The sequence below is a fragment of the Eleutherodactylus coqui genome, chromosome 5, assembly GCF_035609145.1.
Source record: "Eleutherodactylus coqui strain aEleCoq1 chromosome 5, aEleCoq1.hap1, whole genome shotgun sequence".
NCBI lineage: Eukaryota > Metazoa > Chordata > Amphibia > Anura > Eleutherodactylidae > Eleutherodactylus > Eleutherodactylus coqui.
In genome coordinates, this window is record NC_089841.1 from 18,314,357 (window position 1) to 18,329,790 (window position 15,434).

General features: G+C 48.2%; 1 protein-coding gene across 8 annotated transcripts in view; it reads right to left on the reverse strand.

The window, feature by feature from the left end:
- LOC136628981 (zinc finger protein 585A-like) overlaps positions 1-15,434 on the reverse strand; it is a 380,809-nt gene that overhangs the window by 354,203 nt on the left and 11,172 nt on the right. The window lies entirely within an intron of this gene.

The following is a 15,434-nucleotide window of genomic DNA, read 5'->3' on the forward strand; positions in this document are numbered from 1 at the left end:
CCATTCCAGAACAGATTTTATATTGTATCTTGTATTCATTGGTGGTACTAGAAGAAAGGGAGCCATGCATAATTGTGTTCGCCATGTTGCATGCGCATTAATGTGGGACCATAAGCATGGTAGAGATCGATGGGAGAGATCATGTGTTCTACTTAACAAAACTCTATCAGTACCCTACATAGGCAATCACAATGGTGTGCATACATTTTTGTGGAACTGGAAAGAAGTCTTGAACAGGTAGGGGCGTGCGCTTGAAAGCCTGGAAGTGAATCGTTGCTCTGTGTTTGTGTACGTTGTGACAGGAAATCAAGAGATGCCATGGTAGAATGTTGTATACACTTATATTGATGGTAATATATACACTAAAACAATCTAGTAATATTGAATGGATAAGAGCAATGGATGAACATTCATAAAACATGCAATCGCACTTGGTTTATAGAAAATGCATAAAACGTATAAAGTCAAATAAAATATAAAGAAAATAAAGGAAACCATTTTAAAAACATGTAAAACTTATATAATAACCATTAGTAAAGTAAATAAAAACAAAGAGGCTCGAGGAAAGGAATCACGGGCACATAAAACCAAAATGTTGAATACAGATAATACAATGCTAGATCAATATTTATTCCCGGGCAGAGCAGGAGGAATCAGAGAGTAGAAATGTTTATTTAAAAAATATTTATCAAAAAGGAGAAGTATTTTGATTAGGAGATGTCTGGATAGGGGTGGAGATGGAGCACCTCTAGATCTTCTCCAGAACCTTATTCAGGCCTTTTGGCTCTAGAGCATCCAATCAAAATATCCAGTACATCTTATAGGACTTATAGGACATCTTATCCCCATATAGGACTTTTTCCAGGGGAGTAAGACGAAGTAGGGCAGCGTCCCAGTTGTGGAGAGAAGTGTCTGGAAATATTGTGTTGTTGGAAACTGGTCCAGATATTCGAATGGTGTTTATTAGCAGCATTTCCACTACGTGTGAACACACCCTGAGGCCGGGTTACTATTATGTTTTCAGTTTTAGCTGAAGCTAGGAGAGGATATAACAGAAGAGGACGAGTTCTTTATAGTTTACCTCCCTTATAATCCGCACCAGACTTTGGCTAAAATACATCTGCAAAAACATCACCAAAAACTACATATGTGATTCAGGACTTACAAGCAATGAATTCTGGTTTTCATTAATGACATGGGTGTCCAAGGGGATCTGAGAAAGGGTCTTGCAAAGGAACTTGCAGCAGAGTCCTCCACAAGCCCCGGGCTCCTGTCCCCAGTAGATCACTGAGCCCAAGCTACAACAATAGTATATTCCATACAGATGGAGTTCGGCCATTTCTGTGCCAAGGTAAGTTTCTGTTTTTCTATAAAGAACTCATATAAAATCTCCCATGAAGCCGGATGTCAGTAACACACGGTGTGCAGCACATACAGAACTGCTCATCTATAAGACAGCTTGGTACATACAGTAATTCTAAATGGTGTAACGTCAGACCAGGTCTATGGCCACCAATGTACTCCCTGACGGGTCAACAAGGATCACTGCATAGAGATCCCATGAGATATTTTGGGGCTCCAAACAGTGAGAACCACAGTGGAGGGGTCCCTAGTGGAAGGATGTGAACAGAACAGCCAGCAAGAAGCACAGCATGTAGTCACTGACCACTGAGGATACTCCTTAACCCATTAGTGACCGAGCCTGTTTGCGCCTGAATTACTAGGCCAAATTTTGGAAATTTGACATGTGTCATTTAACATAGCATAACTCCATAAAGGTTTTGCATATCCAATAATTCTGACATTGCTTTTTTCCCCACATATTGTACTTCCTTTAGGTGATAAAAATTGACCAATACAATTTGTGTATATTTATTTAAAACACCAAAATGATGAACATTTTGAATAGAATTATCATTTTTTTCACATTTTCAACTGCAATATGTCAAATATATCAATATGACATACTGTACAAATTTTTGATAAGATAAATATTTCCATCTGTTCACTTTATTCTGGAAGCACATTTGAAAAACATCAGGTACTTTTTAAACATCTCGGAGACGTGCCAATTTTACATTATTTTAATAACATTTTTAGGAACATTTTGTTTTCCTACACCAAGCCAAGATTACAAAGCCTCATAGGTGTCAAAATGATAGATACCCCCATAAATGACCCCATTTTAAAAAATGCAGCCCTTAATGTATTCACAGAGGGGGATCGTGAGTATTATGACCCCACAGTTTTTTTTTGAGGAGTTTATGCAGTTTAGAGGAGAAAAAAATAAAATGTAAGGTATTTGCAAATATGTCATATTAAAGACAGAGCTTTTTACCATAGTGCATGGGAAAATGAGGATTTGCATCCTAAATTGGATACCACGGTTTTCTTTGTGTTCAGAAACATACCCAATGTGGCCCTAATATTATGTCTGTATGCACTACGGGGCCCAAAAACAAAAAGAAGCAGTCAGTGGCTTCTAAAACAGAAATTTTGCTTGAAGGTGTTTCAAGCCCCATTGTATACTTGTAGAATACTTGAGCTGCCAAAACGATAGAGAATCCCCATAAATGATGCCAATTTGAAAACTAGACCCCTTAACAAATTTATCTAGGGGTATACTACATATTTTTACCCCCACAGTTTTTGAAAGAAGAAGGAAAAAATTACGATTTTTGTAAATTCTGTAATTTTAAAAACAGGTTTTTTTGTACAGCACACATATGAATGAAAACTTGTACCCCAAAATGGATACCCCTGTTTGCCCCGTCTAAGAAGTACCCTCATTGTAGCCACAATCTGTTACTTGAAACATGGCTGGGCCTGTAAACAAGGGAACACCCTTTGGCTTTCAGGGCACAACTGAATAAATTCCAGGCCCAATTGCTCACTTGTGCAGAAAAAAAATGACTCCCTAGAGAAAATCCCTCCCATCCACCCCTCCGCCATCTTTTTGACATTTTCCAAATCTTAGATAAAATTAATAAATAGAGATGAGCGAGCACCAAAATGCTCGGGTGCTCGTTACTCGGGACGAAATTTTCGCGATGCTCGAGGGTTCGTTTCGAGTAACGAACCCCATTGAAGTCAATGGGCGACTTGAGCATTTTTGTATATCGCCGATGCTCGCTAAGGTTTTCATTTGTGAAAATCTGGGCAATTCAAGAAAGTGATGGGAACGACACAGCAACGGATAGGGCAGGCGAGGGGCTACATGTTGGGCTGCATCTCAAGTTCCCAGGTCCCACTATTAAGCCACAATAGCGGCAAGAGTGGTCCCCCCCCCTCCCAACAACTTTTACTTCTGTAAAGCCCTCATTAGCATGGCATACCTTAGCTAAGCACCACACTACCTCCAACAAAGCACAATCACTGCCTGCATGACAGTCCGCTGCCACTTCTCCTGGGTTACCGCAGCCTTCAGCTGCCCTCATGCCACACCACCCTCATGTCTATATATAAGCGCGTCTGCCATGAGGAGGAACCGCAGGCACACACTGCAGAGGGTTGGCACGGCTAGGCAGCGACCCTCTTTAAAAGGGGCGGTGCGATAGCCCACAATGCTGTACAGAAGAAATGAGAAATATAATCCTGTGCCACCGCCATCAGGAGCTGCACACGTGGGCATAGCAATGGGGAACCTATGTGCCACACACTATTCATTCTGTCAAGGTGTCTGCATGCCCCAGTCAGACCGCGTTTTTTTATAAATAGTCACAGGCAGGTACAACTCCGCAATGGGAATTTCGTGTGCACCCACAGCATGGGTGGCTCCCTGGAACCCACCGGCTGTACATAAATGTATCCCATTGCAGTGCCCTGGACAGCAGAGCTAACGTCAGATTAAATGCAGGTGGGCTTCGGCCCAGCAGTTCGTGGGCCGTGTGCCTCTTATCTCCTAAGCTGAGTAGTTTCAGCATGGCCTGCTGACGCTTGCCCACCGCTGTGCTGCCACGCCGCGCAACACCAACTGCTGCCGACGTGCTGCTGCTGACACATCTTGATTGCGAGACAGAGGTTGCGGAGGAGGAGGAGGGTGGTTTAGTGGAGGAAGCATACACTGGCGCAGATACCACCACCGAGCTGGGGCCCGCAATTCTGGGGGTGGGTAGGACGTGAGCGGTCCCAGGCTCTGACTCGGTCCCAGCCTCCACTTAATTCACCCAATGTGCCGTCAGGGAGATATAGTGGCCCTGCCCGCCTGTGCTTGTCCACGTGTCCGTTGTTAAGTGGACCTTGGCAGTAACCGCGTTGGTGAGGGCGCGTACAATGTTGCGGGAGACGTGGTCGTGCAGGGCTGGGACGGCACATCGGGAAAAGTAGTGGCGACTGGGAACTGAGTAGCGCGGGGCCGCCGCCGCCATCATACCTTTGAAAGCCTCCGTTTCCACAACCCTATACGGCAGCGTCTCCAGGCTGATAAATTTGGCTATGTGCACGTTTAACGCTTGAGCGTGCGGGTGCGTGGTGGCGTACTTGCGCTCCAACACTTGCGCTAGCGACGGCTGGACGGTGCGCTGAGAGACATTGGTGGATGGGGCCGAGGACAGCGGAGGTGAGGGTGTGGGTGCAGGCCAGGAGACGGTAGTGCCTGTGTCCTGAGAGGGGGGTTGGATCTCAGTGGCAGGTTGGGGCACAGGGGGAGAGGCAGCGGTGCAAACCGGAGGCGGTGAACGGCCTTCGTCCCACCTTGTGGGGTGCTTGGCCATCATATGTCTGCGCATGCTGGTGGTGGTGAGGCTGGTGGTGGTGGCTCCCCGGCTGATCTTGACGCAACACAGGTTGCACACCACTGTTCGTCGGTCGTCTGCGCTCTCAGTGAAAAACTGCCAGACCTTTGAGCACCTCAGCCTCTGCAGGGTGGCATGGCGCGAGGGGGCGCTTTGGGAAACAGTTGGTGGATTATTCGGTCTGGCCCTGCCTCTACCCCTGGCCACCGCACTGCCTCTTCCAACCTGCCCTGCTGCTGCCCTTGCCTCCCCCTCTGAAGACCTGTCCTCAGTAGGCGTAGCAAACCAGGTGGGGTCAGTCACCTCATCGTCCTGCTGCTCTTCCTCCGAATCCTCTGTGCGCTCCTCCCTTGGACTTACTCCAATTACTACTACCTGAGTGATAGACAACTGTGTCTCATCGTCGTCGTCCTCCTCACCCACTGAAAGCTCTTGAGACAGTTGCCGGAAGTCCCCAGCCTCATCCCCCGGACCCCGGGAACTTTCCAAAGGTTGGGCATCGGTCACGACAAACTCCTCCAGTGGGAGAGGATTCGGAAACATTGCTGCCCATTCTGGGCAGGGGCCCGAGAACAGTTCCTGGGAGTCTACCTGCTCCTCAGAATGTGTCATTGTAATGGAGTGAAGAGGCTGGGAGGAAGGAGGAGCAGCAGCCAGAGGATTCAGAGTTGCAGCAGTGGACGGCGCAGAAGTCTGGGTGGTCGATAGATTGCTGGATGCACTTTCTGCCATCCACGACAGGACCTGCTCACACTGCTCATTTTCTAATAAAGGTCTACCGCGTGGACCTATTAATTGTGAGATGAATGTGGGGATGCCAGAAACGTGCCTCTCTCCTAATCCCGCAGCAGTCGGCTGCGATACACCTGGATCAGGAGCTCGGCCTGTGCCCACACCCTGACTTGGGCTTCCGCGTCCTCGCCCGCGTCCACGTCCACTAGGCCTACCCCTACCCCTCAGCATGCTGTATTACCAGTAGTGCAGAAACAGAACGCTGTAATTAAATGTGCCGCTTATTGGCCTGTGGTTGGAGGCTGACTTCGCTTACGGAACGCACAGCAGAGCCAGGAAAGAATTTTGCGCAAGCCTGCTGTAACACTTAGCTGGCTGCGTATAAATTAGGACAACTACCCCCAGCAGAGACGCAGCACACTGAAAACAGTCACAGGCAGCCCAAATAGAATTTTTTTCCCAAATTTTTTTGGAAAAGACCACTGCCTATATAGACTGTATATGTATTCTGTCCCTGCCTCACCACTACTGGCCCTGGACTATGTAAAATTACTGCAGGACGCAATGCTCTGGACGCAATGCTCTTCACGGCCGATATACAAAAAAAAAAGTGCAACACTGCAAAAAGCAGCCTCAACAGTACTGCACACGGTCAGATGTGGCCCTAAGAAGGACCGTTGGGGTTCTTGAAGCCTAAAATAACTCCTAACGCTCTCCCTATAGCAACTCCAGCAAGACAGCACTTTCCCTGAACTATGTCAGAATGCATCTGTGGCGAGCCGCGGGAGGGGCCGATTTATATACTCGGGTGACACCTGATCTCCCCAGCCACTCACTGCAGGGGGGTGGTATAAGGCTTGAACGTCGCAGGGGGAAGTTGTAATGCCTTCCCTGTCTTTCTATTGGCCAGAAAAGCGCGCTAACGTCTCAGAGATGAAAGTGAAAGTAACCCGAACATCGCGTGGTACTCGTTACGAGTAACGAGCATCTCAAACACGCTAATACTCGAACGAGTATCAAGCTCGGACGAGTACGTTCGCTCATCTCTATTAATAATGTAAAACTGTGTTGTTTGTCTCAAAATATGGGTATTTATGAATGCCTGGTAGTGATGGGCACATGGGGCAATCAAACCGCCTATCCCTCCTCCTCCCATGCTTGCTGCCAACCCAACACACTTTTTAGGGGTATTTCTTGATGATATTTTCCCTTTTTAAACTTTTACGTGATCGCCGTTATTTATTGGATAACATCAGTCACATGACCGGGAACCGCTTACCGTGGCACCCAGTGATAGCTACAGACTCTTGGCTACCTTTGATAGCAGGGAGCTCGGAGATCTTAAATTTTCCAGATCCTCCACTCCTTCTGCGCATGAAACCGCAATTTTTCCGAGCCCCGCACAGAAATAGAGCATGCCGCGATTTGTTTCCTGCGCGAGATTTCGCGCGGCCAATCCTATGCAGGCTTCCAGCAGCGGACATTCCATGGGAAATCCCGCCGCGGAATTTCCGCTCGTGTGCAGGCGGCCATAGAGATATGTGATGGAAAAAAATAAATAAATAGTTTGGACAGTGAAATACGAATGGAGATAGGTGGCCAGGGGTAGGTATAGCCAGAAAGAAAGAAAATAAAGAGAGAAAGAAAAATAAAATAATGAAAAAAGATACATAATAAATCGTAAATAATTAAAAATGAAAATAAAAGATACAAAATATACATGGGAATACATGAAGGCACAGGGGAAGGATGTATGGCCACTGGAAACAATCATGAATGCGATCAATGGAAACTAATAAAAATACAAATAATATTATCAGCTCTAGCTTGGATGCCAGACATGATGCGATGCGGGCGGGCATGGAGGCTCTAATACCCTGCTGGCTGCCTCTAGTTTGGATAGAAGATGTGATACCGGCAGGCATGGAGGCTCTAATACCCTGCTGGCTGCCTCTAATTTGGATACAAGATTTGATACGGGCGGGCATGGAGGCTCTAATACCCTGTTGTACCACCTCTAGTTTGGATACAAGATGTGATACCGGCAGGCATGGAGGCTCTAGTACCCAGTTGGCTGCCTCTAGTTTGGATACAAGATTTGATACGGGCAGGCATGGAGGCTCTAATACCCTGCTGGCTGCCTCTAGTTTGGATAGAAGATGTGATATGGGGGCATGGAGGCTCTAGTACCCAGTTGGCTGCCTCTAGTTTGGATACAAGATGTGATACCGGCAGGCATGGAGGCTCTAATACCCTGTTGGCTGCCTCTAGTTTAGATACAAGATTTGATACGGGCGGGCATGGAGGCTCTAGTACCCTGCTGGCTGCCTCTAGTTTAGATACAAGATTTGATATGGGGGCATGGAGGCTCTAATACCCTGTTGGCTGCCTCTAGTTTGGATACAAGATTTGATACGGGGCGGGCATGGAGGCATACAGGTTCTGTATTGTATCCAGCGGCATATCTCTTCTGCAATATAACTGAATGCCGAATTTTGCAGCAAAATGACTTCTTCTACAAAGAGTGTATTAGGATGAAACTACACAGAATCTGCTTTCCAATTGTGCACATTTCTTACATCCTAAAGAGTTGGAGGAGCCGAGTACAAACAGCATTAGGGCGAGTTCACAGGAGCGTAAATATGCAGCATATTACGTGCGTATTTCTTAAAAAGAACCTATTGATTTCAAGGAGTTACTTTACAGCTGCAGATTTTTCACGTGACTTTTGATTTACACGTTGGTGCGTATTACACATTGAAATAGCCCATTGAATCGATGGGTGTGCATAAATATGTTGGAAACCTGTGTATGTCCTAGGCATAGTATTAACCCTTTGCCATCCAATTTTGGATTCAGGGTTTCCTAGGGGTCTCTGTCTTTCTGCCATTTCACAGTGGCACCATCTGCTGGCTAGAGCCAGTACTGTGGTATGGGACATGTTGGAGAGGCCACCCGACAACAGGGCGGCCAGTAATATACAATAAGAACACCCTGCCGGACATCTTCAGACATCAGAGCTGCACAGCCTTCAATCAGAATGTCTTCAGACGTCAGACAGTGGATTGGAAAGGGTTAACGCCTGAGAATCCCACTGGTGACAAGAAAACCAGTGAAATCAACGCTTCCCTTTTATCCGGTTCACCCCTGCACCGCCGCCGGCTACTGTAGCACAAGGGCTGGTGGAGCAGAGATATTACTAGCCAGATTCTCCTGGAAGGTACAGCAGCCGTCTGCCGCACAGTCGCTGACTAGCGTCACCGTAGGACCAGCATGCCTATATATCAGTGATATACTTCTGGTTCTACTTCAAGTGGATAAATCGCCAGCTTCTTCACACAACTTCTATCTTTATTGAAAAGTAATACGGAGATCACAAGACACACAGATAAAACGCCTCGTCCGCAGCGCCACATGTCCGCAGCGACTTCTACCTTTGTAAAAGCCGACTACAACAAGGAAATACAATACTTTAAAAGATTAAAAAAAGCTGAATGTCTTTAGTTGTTGATACTGAGCGGCCGTGTCGGTCACTTCCCTCTCCACATGGAGACACCTCGTATGCATCGGCGTTTACGTGAAACAGCAACAACCAGCCATTTACTTGAATAAGTATAGAAAGGATAGAATTTCTTACTGAAAATTCCTTTTTTCTGAGTCATCATGACGGCAGTACATGGAGGTTGCCCTCTGACCTCGTAGGGACAGGAAGCAAGGGGCTTGAAAAGGCTCCTCCTCCCTACCATTCCTCAGTGTCTTCCAAATTACTTACATGGACATAATTTGGTTTATCAGTAAACCTTTATTCACTCAAGAAAAAAACATTGTTAGTTCACGTTAAACACGTGTATCTCTTTTTTTTGTTTTTTTTGACACGAAAGAAAAAGAGGGGTGAGCCACCCGAACATTAACGAAAGTATTATACAACAGTACTGCATGTAGCAATAAACATATATTTTTTAAGGGAGGGAAATGACGTGCCGTCATGATGACTCGGAAAAAAAAAATTTTCGGTAAGAAATTCTATCCTTTTCCCCGGCGTTATCATGACGGCTTACCTGGAGCCATACCAAATTCCTTCTCTAGGGTGGGACTATTGCCTGCAAATCTTTCCTACCCAGCGATAAGCCCGAGTGATGATCGGTGTTTAGCCTGTAGTGCTTCACAAATGTGTGCAGGCTAGACCATGTGACCGCCCTGCATATCTGATCTGGTGAAGCCATGGCCCTTTCTGCCCAAGAGCACGATACGGCTCTCGTTGAATGAGCCCTCGGTCCTTCTGGAACCATCTTGTTGCTGGAGGAGTAGACTTGCTGGATCGCTGTTTTTATCCAGCGGTTAATGGATCCACAATACGTCGGAACTCTTCCCACTTCAGGGACCATTCTCCCGGATCCAGGTGTTTCCGGCTGAGGTAGTCTGCTGTCATGTTCTGGGATCCTCTGAGATGAACCACTGTTAATGACCGCAGCAGGACTTCGGCCCACCGGAAGATTCGGGCTGTTAGCTTTAGGAGATGGAAGTTCCTGGTACCTCCCTGATGACGTATAAGGGAGACAGCCATTGCGTTATCTGAGAAGACTTTGACATGTTTGCCTCTTAAGGTGTCTCGTGACCTGTGCAGCGCTTCCCAGATAGCCATAAGTTCTCTGAAGTTTGAAGTCTGGCTTTTAATTTCTGGGCCCTATTTCCCTTGTAGCAGGTGTTGTCCTACCTGTGCTCCTCAACCGAGCTGGCTAGCATCCATGACTACACTAACGAAGGGTTCAGGAACCCACTGGGACTCCGCATTCAGATTATGGGCCGACAACCACCAGCGAAGAGACCGGACGACTGATGATGACAGGGGCATCTTGCTATCTAATGAGGTCGCCGCTCCATCCCAGTTACTCAGGACAGCCCTTTGCAGCGTTCTTGAATGTGCTTGGGCCCATGGTATAATTTGTATGTCATGAGGCCCAACAGTCTCATTCCTTCTCTTAATGATATCTGTTTTTTTTGCACGTATTTACAGACTGTCTGTCTTAAGCTCTCCTTCCTGAGTGACGGCAAGGATAAAGTCTGGGACTCGGAGTCTATCTGGACACCCAAAAATATTTTCCGAGTTTCCGGAAGAAGACGGGACTTTTGGAAGTTCACAATCCACCCTAGTTTCTGGAACAGGGCGACTATATGAACGGTATCTTCCTTCAGGACTTTTATCGAGGGGCCTATCAGTAGAAATTTGTCCAGATAGGGAATGATGTTAATGCCTGATGCGTGAAGATGTGCTACCATCTCGACCATGATTTTCGAGAAAACCCTTGGCGCGGTAGATATGCCGAATATAGACAGTTCCCGATTTCCGCGGTGAATCGCAAGTATTTATGATGTTCGGGAAGAATCGGTACATGATAGTATGCATCCTTTAAGGCAAGTGTACACATATAATCTCCTCTGTTAACTAAGGTCACTGCTGATCTAATAGTTTTCATCTTAAATTTTTTTGTAAATGATATACTTGGTTTTTTAATGAGAAAAAGGGGAGAGTAGTACCTCAATTTCTGTTCTGAAGAGGGGACCTAAACTATTGCCCCCATATGCAGCAAGTTAGTGATTTCTTCTCTAAAGACTTTTTGAAGGGCCAGGGATTGAGTGGGAGTTACAGCAAATCTATTGGGAGGCCGGACAAAAAATTCTATTCTTCACCCGTGGGATACTAGCTGGAGAACCCACAGATTTTCTGTAATGCCTTGCCATTCCTGACCGAATCTCAGCAGTCTACCCCCCACCAGGAAATTTTCTACCGGGATAGCAATTTCCCTCGTCTTACCCCTGCCCCCTTTGGGGTAAGACCAGCGTCCCGTCTTTCCTTTTGCCCCGATAAGGCTTGAAGGTAGGCTGTCGCTTGAAGGGTTTGTGGGATCTTCCCCTGGTCTGGAAATCCCTGGGTTTTATCCTCTGCTCTTTTCAAGATCTTGTCCAGATCGGCCCCGAAAATTTATTGCCCATAAAAGGGGATGTTGCATAATTTATTCTTGGACGTAGCATCTGCTTTCCAGTTTTTTTAGCCGGATTGCTCGTCTGGCCATATTAGATAGTGCCGCATTTCTGTCTGACAGTCTGATTGTCTCGGCGGGGCCATCATCCAGAAAGGCTGTTGCCAACTTTAACAGGGGTATACACTCCTGGATCTCCTCCCTGTATGCCCTCTGCTTGACTTGGTCGTCCAGTTCCCCCAGCCAAAGAAACAAAGACCTCGCCACCGACGTGGCTGCAATATTTGATTCTCTGGCATAAGCCGATGCTTGCCATGACTGCTTCATGAGGACATCGACTTTATTATCCATGGGATCCTTTGGATGGGAGGAATCGTTGAAGGAAAGTGCCGTTTTCCTAGCCATCTTGGCCACCTGTGCATCCACCTTTGGTACGCTCTCGTACTTCTGCATGTCTTCTTCCAAGAACCTAAGTGTCTCTTTATACTCTCGGAGTAGATACATGTGTTTATCAGCACAGAGCCATTCATCAGCGATCACTTTCTTCACAGTGCTATTTCCAGGAAAAACAATACTATTTCTGGCCCTTAATCCTCCAAACACGTCGTCCTGGACAGACCTTGGCTCAACCCTATCTTCGATTTTCAGATTGTGCCTTATGGCCTTTAGAAGCTTGTCGAGATCACCTGAGGCGAAGTAATACTTTTTACTATCATTCGTGGCCTCGGGAGGATGATCCAATAATTCGCCCTCTGAGAGCTCGACTAGCGACTCCTCCGAGTCCGAGCTAGTCAGTGGCGTATAACTAAGCCTTTTGGTGGACTTTCTCTCTGGCTGGGCCAATGGAAGGCTAGAGATGGATGCCCGCACTTCCTCCCTAACAAGGGACCTTTTGTCTTCCATGAACGCCGACTGCTCCTCCTTAAAGGGGTTGTCCCGAGAAAGCAAGTGGGGGTAAGCACTTCTGTATGGCCATATTAATGCACTTTGTAATATACATCGTGCATTAAATATGAGCCATACAGAAGTTATTCACTTACCTGTTCCGTTGCTAGCGTCCCCGTCTCCATGGTGCCGTCTAATTTCAGCGTCTAATCTCCCGATTAGACGCGCTTGCGCAGAAGGGTCTTCTCCCTTCTCTTGGGTCTCGGCACGAGCGGCGTTCTGGCTCCGCCCCCTTCTACGCGTCATTGCGTAGCTCCGCCCCGTCACGTGTGCCGATTCCAGCCAATCAGGAGGCTGGAATCGGCAATGGACCGCACAGAGCCCACGGTGCACCATGGGAGAAGACCCGCGGTGCATCGTGGGTGAAGATCCCGGCGGCCATCTTGGTAAGGTAAGTAAGAAGTTGCCGCAGAGCGGGGATTCAGGTAAGTACTAAACTTTTTTTTTTTTTTTTTTTTTAACCCATCCCTTGTGTTTGTCTCACGCCGAACGGGGGGCCTATTGATAAAAAAAAAAAGCCGTTTCGGCGCGGGACAACCCCTTTAAGGATTTTAGACCTGCATTCCAGCCATAGAGATTTCTTATATACATCCTCTAATTTTTTAAAGGCACATAGAGCATTTTCTATGCCTCTTTTTAGGGTCCTGCTTAGATTTAACAGATTCCATGTCCTGCAACGATACATGCATAGAGGTGCATAAATATACACACAACAACCCGCTCAAACCGAACTTTGTATATATTGCACCTTTTTTGGTTTAGATGGAACACTCACAGTTTGCAGGGCCTCCACGTCGGTCTCTCTGCTAATCATGTTGGAAGAGGAACGCCAGGCAAAGGAGATGTATGTTTCTATGAAGGTATTTCCTGCACAGTGGAGTCTGTCAGGGGTTTTGAACGCTGCGGGCTTTCAATTCCTGGTTCCCACTGACATGTGATGTCATCACGCTGTGATGCATCACAGCCACACACCCCTGCGTCGAGCACACGCCCCAAGGACGCAGTGCGCTGAGTCCTGCTGCTGGTGGGGGAGGGGTCTCAGGAGCCTATGGTCCAGCACTCTTCCTGTTGCCGCGGATGCCAGTAAGGGTGGAGGCAAAGCCTGTGGCCCACCACTCTCCCTGATGGCGCGAATGGGGCAGGTAAGAGGGGAGGTGAAGCCTATGATTAGCGCTCCCCCCTCTCGTCGATCCTTTCGGCTCCATGTAGGGAGCCCTCTTGCTTGTCCCTGTAGGGACAGGAAGCACTGAGGAATGGAAGTTAGGAGGAGCCTTTTCAAGCCTCTTGCTTTGTGTCCCTACGAATTCAGAGGGCAACCTCCATGTACTGCCATCATGATGACGCCGGGGAAAAGGTTATAAATAGAGATGAGCGAACGTACTCGTCCGAGCTTGATACTCGTTCGAGTATTAGCGTGTTCGAGATGCTCGTTACTCGAGACGAGCACCACGCGATGTTCGGGTTACTTTCACTTTCATCTCTGAGACGTTAGCGCGCTTTTCTGGCCAATTGAAAGACAGGGAAGGCATTACAACTTCCCCCTGCGACGTTCAAGCCCTATACCACCCCCCTGCAGTGAGTGGCTGGCGAGATCAGGTGTCACCCGAGTATATAAATCGGCCCCTCCCGCGGCTCGCCACAGATGCGTTGTGACATAGAGGAGGGAAAGTGGCATCTTGGTGGAGCTGCTATAGGGAGAGTGTTAGGAGTATTTTAGGCTTCAAGAACCCCAACGGTCCTTCTTAGGGCCACATCTAACCGTGTGCAGTAGTGTGGAGGCTGCTTTGTGCAGTGTTGCACTTCTTTTTTTTTTTAGTATATCGGCCGTGCAGAGCATTGCGCCCTGCAGTAATACTCCAGGGACAGAAGTGTGGAGGCAGGGACAGAAGACATATTGATTGAATATAGGCAGTGGGCCTTTGCTAAAAAATTTGGGGCAAAAAATCTATTTGGCCTGCCTGTGACTGTGCTCAGTGTTCTGGGTCTGTCTGTGCTGGGTGTAGTAGTTCTACAAAATCATACGCAGCCAGCTAAGTGTTACAGCAGGCTTGCGCCAAATTATTTCCTGGCGTTCCGTAAGCGAAGTCAGCCTCCAACCACAGGCCAATAAGTGGCACATTTAATTACAGCGTTCTGTTTCTGCACTACTGGTAATACAGCATGCTGAGGGGTAGGGGTAGACCTAGAGGACGTGGACGCAGCCGAGGACGCGGAGGCCCAAGTCAGGGTGTGGGCACAGGCCGAGCCAGTGCGGTGGCCAGGGGTAGAGGCAGGGCCAGACCGAATAATCCACCAACTGGTTCCCAAAGCGCCCCCTCGCGCCATGCCACCCTGCAGAGGTCAAGGTGCTCTACAGTGTGGCAGTTTTTCACAGAGACGCCTGACGACCGACGAACAGTGGTGTGCAACCTTTGTCGCGCCAAGATCAGCTGGGGAGGCACCACCACCAGCATGCGCAGGCATATGATGGCCAAGCACCCCACAAGGTGGGACGAAGGCCGTTCACCGCCTCCGGTTTGCACCACTGCCTCTCCCCCTGTGCCCCAACCTGCCACTGAGATCCAACCCCCCTCTCAGGGCACAGGCACTACCGTCTCCTGGCCTGCACCCACACCCTCACCTCCGCTGTCCTCGGCCCCATCCAGCAATGTCTCTCAGCGCAGCGTCCAGACGTCGCTAGCGCCACTGTTTGAGCGCGAGCGCAAGTACGCCGCCACGCACCCGCACGCTCAAGCGTTAAACGTGCACATTGCCAAATTGATCAGCCTGGAGATGCTGCCGTATAGGCTTGTGGAAACGGAGGCTTTCAAAAGCATGATGGCGGCGGCGGCCCCGCGCTACTCGGTTCCCAGTCGCCACTACTTTTCCCGATGTGCCGTCCCAGGCCTGCACGACCACGTCTCCCGCAACATTGTACGCGCCCTCACCAACGCGGTTACTGCCAAGGTCCACTTAACAACAGACACGTGGACAAGCACAGGCGGGCAGGGCCACTATATCTCCCTGACGGCACATTGGGTGAATTTAGTGGAGCCCGGGACCGAGT